Genomic DNA, 11,316 nt, shown 5'->3' with positions numbered 1-11,316 from the left:
ATTGAGTACATTCCCTTCTCTGCATACGGCCAAGGTATTATTTATGCAAATGATAATATGCAATCCTAAAAGTGTGCAGCAGCAGACTGGGATATTTTACATTGAAGACTAGTTTTAAGAACTATTTTATTGTTTTGGGACTGCTGTATGTTCTGTTGTAATGGCTGACATGTTTAACCACAAACTCTTCTAGTTCATTAGCTGTGTGTATGCTGAGACACCATCACAAACGTTGCTAGTACATTAGCTGTGCGTATGCTGAGACAACATCACAAACGTTGCTAGTACATTAGCTGTGCGTATGCTGAGACAACATCACAAATGTTGCTAGTACATTAGCTGTGCATAAGCTGAGACAACATCACAAACGTTGCTAGTACATTAGCTGTGCATATGCTGAGACAACATCACAAACGTTGCTAGTACATTAGCTGTGCGTATGCTGAGACAACATCACAAATGTTGCTAGTACATTAGCTGTGCATAAGCTGAGACAACATCACAAACGTTGCTAGTACATTAGCTGTGCGTATGCTGAGACAACATTTTAAACGTTGCTAGTACATTAGCTGTGCATATGCTAAGACAACATCACAAACGTTGCTAGTACATTAATAACTGGAAAGTATTTATGGGCAATTTTGTGGGCAATGATGGGCAATTTTGTCAGCAAGAAAAATCTTTTTTTTTTATCCACGTATATTTTTATGAATCCCTTTAGATGTGGTTTTGATGTGGGTTTGCAGACACCTACATAACCCTTCACGTGACACAAATTAACTTAGATGTCCTTGTATAAAAATCTGAAATAAATTCCACAGGATGTTATGCAGACATCATTTTATCAAATCATTTGCCTATAACCTGGCTGAAGGGAGTCAGTTTTAGGTCTCCTAAGAAAATCTGAATAATAAAAATTGGAATAATAAGAATCATACAAATGTGGAAATACAGAGAGATATTTTGGCATTTAGGTGTTGGTAGTGTAAGAACTGGTGAAACTATTGTAACAAAAAGGACATTTCCCCATCACGTTAAAAGATAAAGAATGTAGAGGGAATAGCAGAGAGTTTTCTGCTGTGAGCATTCTACTCGTCTTCAGGTTCACACAGGACGTACATTGGAAAAAGTATAACAACCTTGTGTTACCCAATGACAAATTATACCACTTTTATATGAATGTTGTGAGCCTTCTTTTGGCAAAAGCCTTTGAGAAATTTCTCCCCCTAAAAAACCAGGGGGAAGGAATGTGGAATAGTATGCCTTATAATGTTTTGCACTGGAATGGTGTTTACAGTAACCGTCAGGCTGAAAGATGGCAGTTTTGAGGAAAAAAACGATTTTGTTTAGGTTCCTACTGATGTTATCGGGCAGCCAGCAGGCTAGCCACCTAGCTACACTAGATGAAGATGCTATTCCGTCATTGGATGTCTTACACTAACACCATGTTTAGGTACAAGATCTCATTACTCACAACGGTGCTAGTATTCCAGATAAAACTAATATTCCAATTATGCGAGTATGTTACTTAGGGATGCTCAATGCCTTGAGGTATGTCCTGTACCATATGATGCTCGTACAATACTTGATTATGAAATTCATCATAGGTTTATGTAGACAAGACGGGACATTATTGCATGTAGTATTCTTGATATATGCTAGTCTACCGACATTCCACCTGTGCAAATTAATAAAAATGTTGTTATAATGGAAGAAGGATAAGTAAGAATCTGTTATGAGAAAAGAAGAAGAGAGATGTAATCCAAACAAATAAAAGTTGAGGGTTGTCTTAACCAGCACTGTTGGAAACAAATGTGTTGAACCTTTCAGAATGAGGGAAAGACATTTTGCATAAACCTCCTGCCAAGCCTTTCTTGGATTTAACCTTTGATCACTGGAGGATAGACTTGGAACTGTCCCAATAACTTTCAAATGAAACATGAAATCCTCTCTCCAAATCGCTTCTCTGGGGATCTCAACCTCAAAATGCAGTAGCAGCAAAATAGCTCATTCTGTTATGAGATATTTTCTTTTCATTGTGAAAAAATTCTGAGATAATTATTTATTAACTCAGTGCATCTCATAACACAATCCATCAACATATACCAACACATTAAAAATGGCACTACGACGGCCTCTGTCACTCTAAATAGAGGAAATTAGCTCTATTTATGGTGGCACATAAGTCAAACAAATGTCAGTGGAACAACGTAAATGTTCCGCAGTATTCAAGCATCAGCAACCACATACTTAATAAGAAGCACTGTCAACAGAAAATTGGTGGCACACTATTTGAGACATAGAACAACCTTTGTCTCTCAAATACTAGTTAACTTGCCCTCGGGTTAGAGAAAAACAAAGACAAAAACCAAAATGGTAGTCCAGCTCTAATATAGTCGTTTTAGTAAAGATCTATGTCACATCATTTACCATCAAGACACCACAGAGCGGTCTCTCTCATTCGAGCTAAATTTGAAACCACACTTGACTGTGAAATCGACTGAGGGAACATTTTGTGCATCTCAATGTGTTTAATATTTGTCTTTGGAAATACAGCTGAGCAGTGTTTTTACAGGGACTACAAATCTGCTTATGTTATTATTTTTTATTGTCGTTCCTAAAAATTGGCACTGTTTTCTTTGAATAATATAGAATTTCAGGTAATTCAGTTGTCTTGGGCCAAGACACATTTAAGTAAGTATGTATCTTTGCTGGGCATCTATATGAAGCACTGTTTCTTTAGCCATTGACCCATACAAAAGCCACAGTTTGTAAAATGTAAATCTGATATAAAGTAAAATCTGAATAGATTACATCAGTAAAAGAAAATAACAAACAGATTTACTTCTGATAGACAAATTATATAAATTTTTACTATTGCATTTTTGAATCCTCAATGATGTCCCTCTGGCGATCGTCAGGCTTTGGTGCTTCATGTGTATCTCTGCACACACAACCTACTGGGTACCCCTCCCTGAGCAAAAATGGACCCCCAGAAAGACTTCCATAGTCCTGAATCCACCCTGTCCCCTCAATACTCACCCAGTCTCCCCCTCCACCATCAACAGCTGCCAGGTGACACACCTCATTAACTTCTCCTTTCTCCTATTCTCATGGGTCCTCATTGTCTTGAGATATGAGATGAGTCTTTGTTGGGAGTTTTTCTCGGCCTGTGCAGGGACCATAATTAGTGCTTTGCGCTGGGCGTACTTTCTCACAGGGCTATGACACAATTAATCAGCATTTTCCCACCAATGGGCAAAAGCCCCTTGACTCTTTCAAGGCCAAATCTGAGTTTCTTCAAAGGAGCTATGCTTTTTGGCCATCGGATTATCTATACACTACTTAAGCAAGTGAATCAAGATTTTTGAGCCAGGACCACAAATGCAAGCCTAAATGGAGATATTTACAGACTTGAAGCAAAAAGTTGAATCGAGTACTGTCACTGCTGCTCTAGTTTGTCAATGTATTTTTAAGTCACTTTATAACAAATCACTGCCAGTAAATATATAATTTTTTTCTTTTTTTATCCAAACATTTTGTCTAGAGCTAAAAATAAAAATGTTACTGATTCGGTTGCAGGCACTACTCAAAAACATATCCAAACAAAACAAACAAGCAAGCATATAAAGAGTGCACAAACAACACATGGATCAACAAACTGAACATTATTAAAAACAAGATGCAGGTCAGGAGCACATTATTACCTAACGATCCGTCTTTCTCCCATTTTTTCTCACATTGTCCTTCTTTTCAACCACTTTAATTCTTAATTGATGTTAGAGTCTATTCATCCTGTGACAATTTAGGAAACAATTAAGGGAATGTAATTAATTGGAGGATATATATATTTGCATACCCTCCAGTGTTTTGGGTGACACATGGCCACGTGATTGTTGGTTGTTTCGCTTACTGAACACACTGTCCTATAAATTCCTCTACTACTCTGCATAATATTACATATCAGTTAATCAACTCTATTGTTTTTAGGCGGCAGCATAAACATTTCTAACTGGAATGTGTTAAGCAGATTAAAAGTTTATACAACGTGTGTGATCGTTATTGGTATTCCTGAGTTTAATACTTTGTCCACCCTACCTTTGCCCAGACAACATCCCTGAGTCATCTCATATCATTTTAATCCACGTGAAATCTCTCCAGATCCATCAGATTCATTGGTCCTCACTTGTGGCCTGTCCTCTTCTTCTCCCCCACAGTTTTGCGGGGATTGGCTGTTGCAAAAGCTTGATGCTGTCCATGAGACATTTTGTGTGGATCTGGAGGAATGCTTTGGATCATAGTTTTTTTTGGAAGATCCAACAATGACCCAGTTTAAGTCTCCTGGAATAGGCAGACTGTATTTGATCTAAAATCTCCTGATATTTGACATGATGTCCATGATGACAGGCATCCTAACTGGGTTCCCAGGGGGGTTTGGAAGCAAAACAGCCCCACAACATCACATATTCACCACCAGACTTCATTCCTTTTTTGCACCAAACCCACCGCTGATGATTTTGGCCAAATAGTTATATTTTTGTCTCATCCAACCACAGAGCCTCATTCCAATCAGAGTTCCAATGACGCATAGCGAACCCAGCGGACATTTCTTAAGGTTTTCATCAGGCATGACTTCCAAATGGCTTGTTGGCATGGAGGTGATGATTAATTGTAGCTTTGGAGACCTAGTAACTCTCAAGATTCAACCAACTTCTGCAATTCTATTAGTATTGCCTTAATGGTGATGGAGATGGGTGATTTTCAAGTGTGTTGCTATATTTTCTTTATAGCGATGACCTAATATGTGTTTGGTGAGGGGGGTTCATTTGTGTGTTTGGCCAGAGAGTTTGTCATTTGTGTCACCTTATATGTATAATCCAATGAAATGTGGATTTCACTTGAATGGAAGGATACAGTATTTGTATCTGATTCATGAGAACTTCTATTTGGGAAAAATATTATTTTCTTGATTAAGAACATGCCTTCTATTTTAACAACTTCCCCTTAATTTAAATTTAGATTTCTCTCATATTTTGACTCTCAGATCAAGCTGATATACAACAAAGCACTATGTTTTCACAAATATTTACCAATGGCCCCAATCATTCTGGAGGGCATTCTGCTTATCAATGGAGTGGCCAATAGCCTAGCAGTTATTGCGTTAGGCAAGTAAATGAAAGGTTCAAATCCCAAGCTGACAAGGTTGTGCCCTTGAGCAGCGCACTTAGTCCCAACTGCTCATTTAACTCACTCTGGATAAGAGCTCTGCTAAATGACTAAAAGGTAGCTACTATAACATAACCGTGCATTTTCGGGTGCACAGTGCTGGTTCACTGACTAGGTTGCAATTTATTTTGTTCCGTCACACATTCTGGAACATTAACCTCTCATTCAGAGTCTCGCCGTAATCTGCAGTTTTTGCGCTGCTGAAAACCCTTCAGACGTCCAGGTAGGTTCAGCGGGATGTTTGAGCCCAGTGTCTAGAAAACATCTATATGGGTCAGACTTGAGCACATAGCAGTGCATTCTGGTGTTCACATACAAAGCGGCCACTAAATGACCAACGTGTCAATGTGAACGTGAAAGAACATACTGTAGCTAGACTTTGTGTTACCAAAGACAACAGCAGAGGAAAGGGGAGGTGTCGTGAGAAAGTAGAAGAGGGGAACAAAGTAGGGACCCAGGACCCTCCAGGGTGTGTATTCCTCTGGGACCCAGGTCCCTCCAAGGTGTGTATTCCTCTGGGACCCAGGACCCTCCAGGTTGTGTATTCCTCTGGGACCCAGGACCCTCCAGGGTGTGTATTCCTCTGGGACCCAGGACCCTCCAAGGTGTGTATTCCTCTGGGACCCAGGACCCTCCAGGGTGTGTATTCCTCTGGGACCCAGGACCCTCCAAGGTGTGTATTCCTCTGGGATCCAGGACCCTCCAGGGTGTGTATTCCTCTGGGACCCAGGACCCTCCAGGGTGTGTATTCCTCTGGGACCCAGGACCCTCCAGGGTGTGAATTCCTCTGGGACCCAGGACCCTACGGCGTGTGTAATGTTCCTCTGGCACTGTCACATAATCACACTGATAAAGTGTGTGAAGCAAATAAGATCAAGTCAATATCATCCCGCTAATTTCCAGCTCTGTCACCTGTCAGAAAAACCCATCACAGGTCACTGAACTTCACGCCCTGCACTTCAGGCCCCAAGGGGAAAAAAGTGGCCCATTGTTCATGGTCAGTTCGGGTAATAATGGACCGGGTTCTCCCTGGAGAAGAAGGACACCTCCCAGGCCAAGACAAAGGTTCAGCAACGGAGAGGAAACAGTAGCCACCTGGGAGAAAAAATGATAGCCAGACCTTTCACCTGAGGTTGAAACATTGTTTCTCGACTGCTGGTCTGTACACACGTTTCTGTAAGCCAGCAAGGGCACTCTGTCATTGTGGCCTTTCTCCAGAACAAACTATGTCACCGATGAAATATGTCAAGAGATTCCCCAACAGAGATCTAATTTAAATGGAATAAAAGACCTATGAGGCTGTGTCAGGAAATGGGGTGACCTGGGTTGGAGATAGGTGGGGGGGGGTGCATTAGGGTTGACGATGGAGAGAAAAGGGGGCCCTAACATTGAAAAACAAAAAGCCAAACAAAAACAAACCTGATGCGCCCCTAAAGACCCCACCAGATTTCTGTCTGCCAAGTCTCGCCCCTCGTCACTATCATATCATTGTACACAGAGAAAAGGAATCACTTTTTATTTACTCGGGTGGTTATTGCCAGAATATTGCTTTTAATTGCTGTCCTGGATCTCCTGCTACCGTAAAGGGGAGTCAGAGACGATTAATCAAAGTAATGGAGCATGATGATGTCTCGGAATGGTCCTAAAACCTAGGTCAGGGGTTGGACAATGTGAACATTCAGCTACTTAGCTTCCTTTGCAACTTTGTGACAAAATCTGTTTGCCCAACACCAATTAAGATGCCTCTCCGTGTGCCCTGGTCAATGGGTTTGACGAAGGGGGTTGTCCAACGGACTGACATGTCCCTGAGCACGAACAAGCTGCCCTGTGTCCTCGCCCCCAATAATTGGTGTCCCTTGCAGTGTGCTGCTTCCCAGGGCTGTCCTTTGTGTCCCAGTGGAAGTCCTAAATGAGGGGAATCAGGGCTTTAATGGGACTCCTGGGAGTTTTAAACAAACAGAGAGCGACCCCCTACTGTTCAGCAGGTTGCATAAAGCAGCGGGGTGCCCGTAGGATTTTGCTAAGAGCCGGCAGCCTGGGGGCCCGAGGGTTGAGCCTGGGGGGCCCGGGGGTTGAGCCTGGGGGGCCCGGGGGTTGAGCCTGGGGGGCCCGGGCCTATCGTCCGGTCCATCATGTATGGGACAGCCTTTCAAGTGCCCCAGGCCAACTGTGTTCTCGCAGGAAGCTTTGAGGTTTGTCCTCCGGCTGTGTTTCTCTGTATAAGGAGTGTTTGTTTAGAGACGCCATTCTGTTTAAATGGAAAACTAATTGACCTTACTGCCTCTCGAACAAACACAAACACGCATGGTAAACAACTACCCGCTTTTTTTAATCTACTCTTCTGAATCCAGCTATGTATCGACGATGTGGAAACAAGCTAATGACAAGGGGAATAAGATTTGCCCCGGGATGAAAATAATGGCTCATGTAATTTACCTATAAGTGTAATGTCATCAACATTAAGTGCTTGATCCATCACAGCAGTAGGAGTCTCCTGAACACATTCCATTCAACTGACCCAACTCTCTACCAACTCAATAACCCAACATGTGCCTCAAGAAGAGCCACCATATATTTGGAACGCAACGAGGGTCCTTCATCGAGCAGATTTTCCAACCTGTTGAAGGCACAACACTGGTTTATGCTCCTGGGTCCATTGTGAAAGATTAAAGGATTTGTCGTCGGGGCTGTTCGCCGGGGCTGTTCAGTGTTGACGCTGTGTGCCTAATGTGTTTGCCTTGGCTGTGATGAGCAGGATTAGTGACAGTGTGGTGGTCCTCGTGGATCACAGACTACTGGACTTTGAAAGCATACTTGCCTACTTACTCATGTGCAAACCAAAGCACTCACACACACTTGTACTTACACACACACACACACACTCACACACACACACATACACGCACACAGCATACACACAAATGTATGCACACAAGCCCACACACGCAAACACACACACTGGTTGCCACAAGTGTTTGGACTGTGTCAGGGGTCAAGGTGAGAAACGACACACACCAAATTTATCTTTTCTCAGGTGAGTGCCGGCTAATGATCCACGGATGACGGCACAGGCTACCACAAATGTTTCTTAAAGGACATTTGAATAATGGTAATACTTGCATTAACCGAGTGCGAGTTGCACGTTTGGTGAATTTAGTTATCACCATAAAAACTCCCTTTCATAATAAATAATTCTGTCGATCTATCACTGCAGTATAATGTAATATTGCTAACTACTGCTAACATCATGGGTAGGCTACACTGACTAGCTGTAGGTTAATTTAATGACTACATTTCTGTTTGCAGAAATATACTTCAACAAATGGCTGTGTGAATGCAGCTGAGTTTGCAGATTGTTTTATTCTTCTATTAGTTAATATCACACATTTTCAATCCACTTAGTACGGCTTAAGACTTAAGCAGAATCTTTGAAATATTACCAAATGAGCAGGACACATAAATGAACAGATAAAAAAACTTTTTTTGGACCATCCACAACCATCTAGTCCTATGGGAAGGGGACACAAAAACTGTAAACTAAGGCGTTATCTAATGTGAAGGAAATAATTGTCTCTCAAATGGCACTGAGTGGAGTGACAGTCTTGTTTAACTTCCTCCGCCTCCAAGCAACGTTACCTTTTGTGAATGAATGCTTGCAATTGTATTATTTATTTTTCTTCTAGCATTGACTTTGCTGATTGCGACTTAGTTGTGTAAACTGTACTATAAGCTGGTTGTATGGTTCTCCCACCTGACTGCCTTTAGATGGATGCACAATGAGTCACTCTGGATGAATTATTGAAATGCCAATGTAAAAAAAAAATATTTACATTCGTCTGTGGGTTTGGACAATAGTCTTGTCTTGATTGGGAATTAAAACAACCCACAGATATTATAATATTTTTGAACATATGCTCCCAAGTCATGGCTTTTGCATTTGATTTGATTTATTTCTGAACAGAGATGAATAAATATGTATATTTCTGCAACGTAATACAATTTGCTTTTGAATGAGCCCCCTGTGCTTATTTGGATAGTTCATGGAAGACATACTTTAAGGCATTAGTTCATGCCTGTTCATACCACACACACACACACACACACACACACACACGCACACACACACACGTATGTGCTTGAAATGTTTCTGGGTGAAGCACAACCTCATTTAACCTGCCATGTCACACAGGGAACCTAAGAAGGGCCACACATGTCTACGAGACCCCCAGCGCCATGTCAGTGTGTGTTAACAGTAAAGTGAACCAGCCTTCTCTTCTTCAGCGCAGCTCCCAAAGTGTACCCCACAGAGGATCGCGCCGGCTTTGCTTGCACACCCAGTGGACTCCATCAAGACAGTGAAACTGAGATATGAGATCTCGGGTTACCTCCTAATGAAATGGATCAACGTGGCCGAATCACAACAGCACAGAGGCCTGTGGGCATGCATTCGTGACCAAGCCGCGCAATCTGAGAACCCAACAGTTTGTTAAACTGACTTTTGTCGACGCCGTGGTACCTTGAGGAAAGAAAGACAGAGGGTTTTAGCTAGCTTTTTTTGTAACAAACTCGCATAGAACACATTGTTTTTGCAAGCTATGGTTAAACAAGTTGGCACACTTTTTTTAAGGTGATGGCTAATCACTTGCAAATGGATTTTGTTAAAAGACTTCAGCCAATGTTGATTACCTCACTTGAGCATACTGTTTTGCTGTAACCACATATAGGCCAATAATACATATTTTCTGACTGCCTCACAAGAGTGAACAAAATTTAGTAAATTGTTCCAATTTATCCTGATGTATACTTATAAAACAGCAATAGCATAAAGACACATTGTTTAAACAAAGTTCTTTGTTACATTAAAATGAATGGAAACTGAGCTGCCACCAATTTAAATGGGACATAACTTTAAACGGGAACAACAATCACATGATCACCCATTGAAATGGCTAAGCTCAACTTTCCACTCAGACATATCATGACCAATCCTAATTAGGTTATATATATGTTATTAGGTTATATATAATAACATAATATTTGATTTTCTCTGACAATGTGGCTGTGTATACAATTTCTAAGGTGTTTCTTAGATTAACAAAATATTTTTCTAAAAATGTCCTTGGAATTCCACAGATAATATTCTGAATCAATATTTTGAATAAAACAAAAAGCAAAATGCATTTCATAACACACTGAAACCCCAAAAAGTTGATCTTACCACAGCAGCCTTCTGACTGATGAAACACATTGGGTCTTTTAGAGAACTAGCTTTTCATTACGCTGTCTATATTTCATTAACCAGAAATCAGATCATATTCACCGCTTTTCACGATCAGCTACATGACACAACCACAGTTTATTTTGTTTTGTATTTGTATTTTGTCAATGCAGTGGTGTCTGACACATTCATATTTGTGCTTGGCATCAGTGTTTATTGACGACTAAAGCAAAATGAATGTGAAGTATGCTGCTACATCCATCTACAGTGCCTTATCATGCAGAGCTCTGGCAGATGCTCTCTGGGCTGGTTATGGCCTGTGCCGTGCCAGCTGTCACATCTCTATGCTCTATTTACTGCAGTTCTAGTTTCTCTGTTTCTATGTTCTGTTGGGATCCCCTGTGTTCACTGGTTTCAACTCTGTCTAGTTTAGTCTCGTTTGCACCCCTTGTCATGTCCCGATGTAAGTTTCCTCTGTTCTAGTGCATCAACGGTCATTGTCTTACATGTACGTTGTAGTCTAGTCCTTATCAAGTCTTTGTAATTGAAGTTCGGCATTGATTATACCTCTGTGCGTGTGTCCTGCAATTAAACTACCACGTGACGGGGCTGAATGACTTCAATTCAAATTCACAGTGCTTTGAAACATGTAGCCAAAAAAAAAACGTTTTGTTAATAGTGTATTGATATTTGGATAGCTAGCTGGCACAACCACACCACTCAGTAATAAGTAGACTGTGAAAAGTAAGGCTTCACAAAAGGATGGGCAGAGACTCTGCTGTCCTAAAGTAAGGGAAAGCTCATCTACCATCGAGTGCCAGGACCGAGATGAGCTTCACTGAATAGGACCTGAGAAATCCTGCAAGGCTGTG

This window comes from Esox lucius, chromosome 4 (assembly GCF_011004845.1).
Source record: "Esox lucius isolate fEsoLuc1 chromosome 4, fEsoLuc1.pri, whole genome shotgun sequence".
In the NCBI taxonomy this organism is placed as follows: Eukaryota; Metazoa; Chordata; class Actinopteri; order Esociformes; family Esocidae; genus Esox; species Esox lucius.
The sequence above is the reverse complement of the archived record's forward strand: the minus strand, read 5'-3'. Positions refer to the sequence as shown.